At 39.4% G+C, this 8,061-nt stretch overlaps 1 long non-coding RNA gene across 1 annotated transcript; it reads right to left on the bottom strand.

Moving 5' to 3' along the window:
• Positions 1 to 219: 219 nt before the first annotated feature.
• On the bottom strand, positions 220 to 4,932 carry LOC122999930. The gene is made up of 3 exons (XR_006407856.1): positions 4,637 to 4,932; positions 2,889 to 3,248; positions 220 to 2,568 (listed from the first exon to the last, which is right to left on the bottom strand). It is a non-coding gene; the product is annotated as an uncharacterized LOC122999930 (long non-coding RNA).
• Positions 4,933 to 8,061: the final 3,129 nt, after the last annotated feature.

Below are 8,061 nucleotides of genomic sequence, written 5' to 3'. Positions count from 1 at the left end.
CCAGATGGGGCCACTGAAAACCTTGGGGTGGCACACCGAAACCAAAAGCCATAATTGAATTTCAGGAATTCTATTATGCTGTTGTAGTATGTAGGCTAGTCGAAAACAATGTCAATACGAGAGTTAAGGAACTGCATACTGATATACTTTGGTTTCTTATTTTACAGTTAATGTTACTAATTATCTGATGTGCGTAGACTACTACCAGTACAGTCAACATTTTGAGTTCCACAACAATCCCATTTTAATGTTTTATGTATCTGTATATACATATGTTAGGCCATTCATTGTTATTTAAATAGGCTAGTTGTCGTTTTCCTTAAAATGACTGTGAACGAGCCTACTCAAGTTTGAAGGCCTTCAAATATTTTCAATACAGCTTTATTCGTCTTTCCAAAAATTAAAAACAAAACAAAAAAGCATTATCAGGGACAATGTACATTATACTATATCCTACTCACAACCTATTCATATCCCTGCTTTATTAGGTTACATTCTTTTCAATACAGCTTTATTTGCCTGTTGCTGTGTCTTTTGGCAAACACATCCACAAAATCAAAGATTTATGGCCCTGGTCCTTCTTGACTCTACACTTAACACCCTCAAATTGCTCAATTGCTCGTCACTCATTGTATTTTTCAAGACAGTCTTGATTAACTTTAGCACAGAAAAACTGCGCTCACAGTCACAGTACTCACAGGTAATGCAGGTGCAATTTTGCAAAGTTTAATCATCTCGTGGAACACCTCCCTGTATGATTCAAGGAAGACTGGTTGGTGTTTCCAAGCCTCTGGTTTGCTTCCTATTAATAATTCACTTAAGCTGAGGGATTTCATATTCTAGATCCTCAGTGCTGCTGTTGTATTGTGAGGCAAATGGAAACACAACATTTTTCTCAGAAAATGTGGGACTGCAGGGATTTAAGGCTTGTATCCCTTGCATTATGACACAATTTTCTTTAGAAAATCTTCTCTTCACCTTAGAGAGAAACACATCAACAACTGGAATGAATGAACCTGCCTGAAATTACTCCTTATCTGTATTGACCTGTCTCTGAACTGCTGGAGTGGAAATGTAATACCCTTCAAGCCTAGAGCTTTGTGTGACCTGATGCCCTGGATGGCCTGGAGGTGCAACATCGATGTTGCATTGCTCGGCAAGGGTCACAGTTGTCCTAAATCTCATTAAAGAGAGAGCCCTCTCTATAACTATTCAATGTGTTGACAAGAGAATCAACAAGGGTAACAGCCGTGCCCAAATTGAGTTGTGAGGACTGTAAAGTATCTGAGATCTTATCAAAAACATTGGTGAATGTTACAAGGATGCCAACAAACTTGAGATCTATTTGGGCTAATAGACCTCTTGCCTCTACAGCTCTGACACTATTTCTCTCAGTAGACATATGATGGCTGGCAGTCTTTCCCTCACTCTCTTGCAAGCATTGTACCTACATGCCCACTGTGTCTCTATCAGCCACCTGAAACATCTCTCTCTGTACCTCTAGCCTCCTGTAGTGCACATATGACCCTGACACAAAAACATACAGTTTCTGCAAAAGACAAAAGAAACAATAGGCTTAAGGAATGCATTTCACACTGTCATTTAATACTAAATCCAAGCAATGTACATTGCAGGGAACATAAAAAGCTAATGGGGCCTCTGATTTAATGCATGCTTGCACACCTGTGTTCTTTCCACTCATGACAGAGGTGCCATCGTATGCTTGGCTTACTAGGTGTTTCTGTAGTCAAGGCCATACCTCTGCATTATTTTTACAATTTTCTGTGAAAGCGCTGCAGCATCCAGGCACTCTGCTGCTTCAAAGGTGAGGGTACTTTCACATATTGATCCATTGTAATAGTATCAAATTATAATGGACATCTGTTCCTTCTCTCTAATGTCTGTGGTCTCGTCGACCATAATGCTGAAAGCCTCACTTTGTGCAACTTCATCGCGGACCATTTCAGCCAGGCAATCCATTATTTCGTTTTGTGTATTATACCCAAGCTACGTTGCATTTCTTTGACTTGTCATTTTTCTTTTGACTCCGTCATCATGCTTGACTGGCAGTTCAATAATAGAGAGGAAATTTCCTTTATTCTGACCTTCTGCTTCTTTATGTGCTCTCTGTGCTATGTTAATGCATAGGGCAGTGTTTTTCCAACAGTTTTAATGTACTCTCTATTTTCCCTCACTACTTCATTATATTCTGCATTTAAGGAGGCTGAGAGAGAGTGTTTACTTGCAGTCGACTTTCCATATTCTACCCCATGCTAACATATCATTAGTATGTGATTCTGATTTGGCATGGCCTACAAATCCCCCGTCTTTATAAGTTACTTTTTTCCAATTTTTGAACCCCTCTTCAGATGTAAACACCGAATCACCTGAGGAGGGGAGACAGAAGTGCCGAAGGCATAGCAGTAGGCAGAGTCTTTACTCTGAGAGTATTCCAGCCATTTATGTACCACTCGTTCATGAAGCCCCGTCTTCTATTCTCCTAAAGGGTCTGATGGAAAAACTTAAGATGTGGATGTCTGGGCCCCTTTGCTCTTGAATGGGATATATCTAGGATGAAATAAGAGGCAAAACCAGTTATTCTGATTTTAAAATAATAACAAGAACAACAACAACAACAACAACAATAATATCATGAGTAGCTAGCCCCTATCCATAGGAATTACCAATTACATTTGTAGTATCGGCCTATCGACTATTCTGTTCAGACTTTCAAACTCAGCTACCAATAAACATGTATCAGAGGGATTTATGTGATTACGTCATGGCCCATAACTCAGTGTAGACATGCTTTAACCATACACTTATCCAGATAATGTTACTCTCTAGCTGTCCATTTCCTTCTCAAGGGCACACCGTCACAACTTCACCTGTTGGTCCAGGAATGGGTTGAAGAGCTCTAGCTGAGTCCTGCCTTGCTCGATTGTCATCCTCTGTGACTGTTGTCGCTGTCTATTCCGCACTTTTGTGCAATGCTGCTATCTGTTGTTCTTCACTGTGCTCTATCACCGATGCTGCCTGTGCCTGTTCATGGCTGTCCTGTTCTGCCTCCTTTCTGTCATGCTCTCTCACTTCCTCTGTCTGTTCATTGGCTTTCTCAATGGTGTTATCATCATCTTCGACTGCATCCTTACTAACATTTACCCTCTGTTGCTGCTTGGCTGCGTCTCCCCTGTACAACTTTTCTTCTTAAAGAAAGAAGAGATACCCTTGGACTTTCTCTTCACTGTCTGCAAATTGACATAGTACAGCACAGTCACTAATCCGTCATTAAGCTAATGCTATACCAGCCCATAACGTCAGCTAGCTAGGTGCTCTGGCAGTCCTAAGTTCATCAAGTGGTTTGAAAATCGTTCTAGAAAGCTACGATAACTATAACTATGGTTATAGTTATCGTTATATATCGTTATATATCGTTATATATAGTTATAGTTCAGTGGTGGCTGGTGACTCAAAAAATTGGAGAGGACCGGAGGAAAACCAACATGGAATCTTACAACAAACCGCATCAAACTATATCATTGTCCCACCTGATGAAATCGGAGGGGTGGGGGGGGATTTTATATGCCAATAAAACAATTTGCTTGAGTGGTGAAAAGGCTGCTTCTTTACAGACATTTAGCATATAAATAATGTCTGAAATTCAGTGAAATTCAAATTCATAGTATTGTTCTGTTGTGAAAACAAATCTATGTTCTAATCATATCACATATCACATGATTTACACTTGTTTCCTATGTATTTTCTTAGTATACAGAAATATATAAAGTAGCACAAAGCTTATAATGTGATACAGGTGGGGACAAATAAAACTTTGTTTTCCATTTATTCTGTAACACACTTACAGCAAGAAACTTTTGCCCATGGTCTTAAATGAAAACAACATTTAAGATGTCCAATGTTTAAATAAAATAAAATATATAAAATATTCAATGCTCAGTTATTGCAATATGAGGCACGAAACCTTCCTCTTTTAAACAGTGAATGACACAGCTTCTGTCCACATCATCAAAACTTGATGATGACAAACATTCACCGTTAACTTCAGTTAGCAGCTAAATGCTAATTAGCTGCTCAGCTGCAGCACATTAAACAGCAGGTAAACATAACTCAAATGTCACATCGGACCCGTTAGATGCTGGTTTAATCGTTGCTCTTCAAAATCCCTGTTAGCGACACGCTGTCTGCTCATGACTTGTACTTACAGCTTTTTGTTTACTTTGTCTTAACTGAGATCATAGGGGGCGATCCGTATGGATCACGGATCAACTACAATCCGTTACACCACTAGTTAACACTTGTTAATCTGGTTACTTTAAGCTTATTACTCAATATATGGCTCAGCTTAAAAACGAACTAAAGAAACTGTCAGAAGCAAGCAGCCAGACCTCCTGCACACTAATCATACAACATCAACAGGTGACTGAACAACCACTCAATTAAAAAGACAGCTCACTGTAACTTCAACAAGCAAACTACCCACAACACGTTATATGATCTCTGCTGCATTCTTGTTAAGGAGATAAAAAACACAAAAAAGCCACACAGAGACATTTAACCATCAGAGATGAAATTAGCGACCATAGAGACAGAGAGAGAGAAGCTGTATCTGACTCACGTTATCTGACGTCTTCTTCTTTCTATCATGGAGATGAAGTATTCATGTCATAACGTCCATTTGTGGCTGTTGGTCATCTTGTATGTTAGTTAACAAGAACTTTATGGCTCCTGCTTAACCAGTCTGATTTCATTAGCAACAATGATAAACAAGCTAACTCTCCTGCTTGTTTCTCTCTCCAGCCTCCCCGGCAGCGTCATACTGCTGCTACGCTGCACAATCCAGATAATTTCTCCCATTAGCTTAACAACAGTCCTTGACAGTCCTTCCATGGATGTATGAAGGCTGCTACAACAAGCCAGCTGTTGCATTGGCTAACGCAAGGAGCTGTCTACTGCTGCTACTCTGCCTCACAGTGGAGAGAATTGAAGATGACATCTGGAAACTATCATTGGACCAACGTGATGTCAATATTGCATTCTGGTTGTTGATTGGTTAGAGAGGACAGCCTCCCTTGGAGCGTCATTTTACGTGTCATGGCCAATCACCGATTAGCATGAAAAAAAAATGACATACACTAAGTCCAATGTAAGAGATCCCACCGTGCGGAGGACAGCAGGCACCCGTCCTCCTCTGTCCCCCACTCCACCTCCACCAATTGCGCCTCCCCCACCACTTCACACACTGCCCTTTCTCCTCCCGTCCTGCAGGTGTCGCTGTTGAAGCATTTTAAACAGAATATCAGTAATGGATTTTTTCCAAAGAGGAGATAAAAAATACCTCATAAATAATACTGAGATTTGTAATGGTTTATTTCAACCAAATATTCTTTTTTATATTTTGATCTCCCTTTTGCCTCTCAAAAAATAGATGATCAACCTCCTCTGCCTCTATGGACCAGCCTCCATTGTTATAGTTATTACTCTGCAGAGTAACCTTAAGACATAAAGCCCCCCAACACCTAATTTAACTAGCTAATTTGGCTAGCTAGCTAGCTAAGTAATTCAACACCATCAAAAAATGAACAGTTTACTGAAGACATACATTTCTTCACTAAAAGTAACTCAAGTATTGTATGACTCACTTACTTTAGCAGTCTGGTGTGGAGCATGTCTATGTTCCCTTGGATCAGTACCCCCACCAGTGAGGTATGATGATGTTTTTGCCCCTGTCTGTTTGTTTGTTTGTTTATTTGTTTGTTCATTTGTCTGTCTTTCTGACCCTAACCCTAGCCCCCCATCCTTTTGGGGACCCTAACTCTGTTAGGCGTGTTATGGAAGGGCCAGCTCTGATGCTGAGGGAACATAGGGCCTGATTTGGATGGGGAAAAAACATTCCTGAATGAACATAAGGCTGAAGGAACATAGGGCTGACTCTGTCTGGTGGTCTCAACTCAACTCTGCAGGCAGCTGCCAGCTAGGCTAGCTTCCGATGATGCCACCAGAGACACAAGGCAAAACTCAGCTGCTGCTGTCCATGAGGCAGACTGTCATATGGCAGTGCACTGTGCAGCAGGGAGCCGGGGAGGGGTTAGAGTGTGATGCAATGACAGAGAGTTAAAAGTGGCTGGCTGGCTATGTGTTTGTTTTTGTCTTTCACATGAGTTATTATGAGAAATATACATTATTGATTTAAATGAATAGTACCTAATGTGAAATGTCAGATAGAAGCATATGCGTACTCAGAAGCATATTATGCATATGCAATTCACGAAGGGGGTTAGCAGTGCCATTGCATGTGAACTCCATTTGCTTCTCATTTAGAAAACAAAACTGAAGACTCTTACATGCTGGTGTGCAGAGGTGGGATTATGTTGCGGTTTGCCCTTTTCTCCTTGGAGCGCCACTGAGATTGAAAAAGCGAGATAGAGACTCTAAACAGGCATCATTCATACAACGCATGTTTACATGTACAACAGAAATGAGATTATAATTTGATTAAGTCAATAATGCAAGTAAGGCCCATGCCCATGTAAACACAATTCTCTGATTGTATTAATTAGATTTTACTTTTAACCTATAATTGCATTAAAATATGCACAGCGCTTGGATTCTAATCCCATTTCAATCCCACCAGTTAGGACGTGTACACCTTTGCCACATTTCTTGAATTGTGATCAAGTGCAGCATGTTATTGTAAAGGTAGAAGTTGTTTATACTGGCTAGAGAAGGATTGGTTGATTCTTGCAAATATCTGTCATCCACAAAAGATTGCTTCTTTTGATTGGTTTAATAGTAACTTTACTCTGAAGGCGGCAGGATACCTGTTTTTTCATCTGTGATTTTTTTCATTTAGGGGTGAGACACATGTAGTTATACACCGGCATACTTCAGCAAGAAAAATAGTGTGAAAATAGCCAAATCCCAAAGCTGAATTGCAAAAATCATGACTTGATTTCTTTCTTTCAAGCATTGCAGTATGATGTATGATGTGTAACTTTTTAATAGTTTTTGTTCTGGGGTCCTATGTGCTTATTTTTGGATGATGAGCTCTGACCACATGACATCCAGCCTGAATATTACTAACATATACAGACATAGAGTACCTTACGTCAAAAATCACTTTAAATTAACTAAATTGATGTTGTAGAAATAGACTGTATAGAAACTAGGCCTCGACAGTTTTCTTTTGTTTTTATCTGCCGCTCACAGTAGAGACAGGGAATATGGAGTCTTATTGAACTACAGCCAGTCACAAATTATTGACACATTCTCTCCTTTGTCCTTAACTGTCAGTCATGAAAAACCATTTGCCTACAGCACAGCCAATCACAATCAGAACAATTTGACTGACAGCCAATCACAAAACATGGCATCGAGGCCAGGCACGACATGATTTCCTCATAATGAAAGAAAAAATAATAACGAAAATCAAAACAAAATAAAACTTTTTTACTTAATAAATGGGATTCATGTAAATGTGGCTGAAAAGCTAACCTTATCTGGTTAAACTGCATATTGTTGAAGAGTGTATGTAATGCAACCATTAAAAAAAAATCACAAAAGTAAGCTTTGAAATCAAGCTTTTTAGAAAATTCAAAAAGAGGTGAAGGTGAAATGTCTTTCCAAAGATTATCCTCATGACAATTCAGCTTTATTACATAGTTAACAGTAAAAAAAACAAACTGTAGGGACAACAGATTTCTAATTCAAGGCTTCAGCTAATCAAAACAGTCTGTAAGTCGCCCTTAAGGTGAAATATTGCCCGCTTCATGTGCATCTCAGTGCTTTCATAGTAAATAGTAAACAAACAAACAGAAAAAAACATGTGATATTATATTCTATGAAAACACTCAGAAGTGGCAGAAAGAAATATAATCTGAAATCAGAATGGATGGCAGGATATGACTCACCTGCACTACAACTCATGAGGCACTTTTCCTTTAATTTCTACATTAAACGCCAAAGCTTCTGTGTCTCCAAATAAAACACACACACATGACCAAATAGACTCAAAGCAACAGACAAGAAAAGCCTTTGCCACTC

Source organism: Thunnus albacares, chromosome 16 (assembly GCF_914725855.1).
Source record: "Thunnus albacares chromosome 16, fThuAlb1.1, whole genome shotgun sequence".
In the NCBI taxonomy this organism is placed as follows: domain Eukaryota; kingdom Metazoa; phylum Chordata; class Actinopteri; order Scombriformes; family Scombridae; genus Thunnus; species Thunnus albacares.
This window is presented reverse-complemented; position numbering and strand designations above follow the sequence as displayed.